Genomic DNA, 1108 nt, shown 5'->3' with positions numbered 1-1108 from the left:
TTATGGCAAGCCCTAGTGTGAGAATCACAACACAGGCAAATAAAATTATAGAGCAAGACGTTGTAATTTGCAGTAAAGAATTAATATACCTTTGGAAAATCATCTCCTTGGATACTACATGGGCCTGGTAAAGATACAAAACTTGACTATGGGACAAGTGATCATGCATCTGTAGCTGTCCATCAGGAGCTGGGTCCTGTTGAACTCTTCAAGTCATAAAAGAAGGCAGACCCAGTAGCAATCTATTGCAAGAAGGAAATAGATAATACAGGAAAAAACATAAACAAAACAAGAAAACAGGCTGCATGAGCAAGAGTCCAGACTCCCATGTCACCAGCCAGGATTGCACCACCACTCTTTCCCAGATGACATGTACAGTACCTCAAGTGACCAGCCGAAAAAAGAAGAGAAAAGCTCAAGCTAGGTTTGCAGATAGATTGTCTCATTATGTGATGTCTTTAATCACTGTGGGGAGAAAAAAATATTTTCTCTATGGGCAGAACTTTATGGCCAGCACCTGATTATCCAATTTGTATAAAAGGGGAAAAAGAGTAGCCACAGTTGATGATACATCTAGATTCTTGGACAGTGGCAATTAACCTGACCAGTAGTTAGGGACCTAGAAGGGAGACTCTTAGAATATTGATACAGGAAATGTAGGGTAGAGACATGTGGACAGATATATGCAAATGAGTTCAAAATGTGAAGATCTTTGTATTTCTTCTTAGTGCCCGCTAGAATGCATCCACCATGGAAGAGTACCTAAACACTCAGTAGCCAAAATGCTTCTGCCACCATACTGGCAAGATGAGCAAGCGAACAAAGTGACCACAGCAGCTATGCATGAGCTCAACAGCATGAGCTTCTACTTACAAAGCCGTTATAAATATTTAATGCCATAATGCCACCTGTGAATGTCCAATCTGTCAGCAACAAAGGCTAATGCTAAATTCCCACTATTCCTCAAGGAGACCATCTACCTACTTGGTTGCAATTTGAACAAGGCCCGCTTCTGCCCTGGAAGGATCAGTGTGGTTCACTCTCAAACACATAGACACCTATTCAGAGTGGGAGCCTACTTTTCATGCTTACCTCATCAGCACCGCTA

Source organism: Pteropus vampyrus, unplaced genomic scaffold, assembly GCF_000151845.1.
Source record: "Pteropus vampyrus isolate Shadow unplaced genomic scaffold, Pvam_2.0 Scaffold38, whole genome shotgun sequence".
Classification (NCBI taxonomy): Eukaryota; Metazoa; Chordata; class Mammalia; order Chiroptera; family Pteropodidae; genus Pteropus; species Pteropus vampyrus.
Note: the sequence above shows the minus strand (reverse complement) of the source record.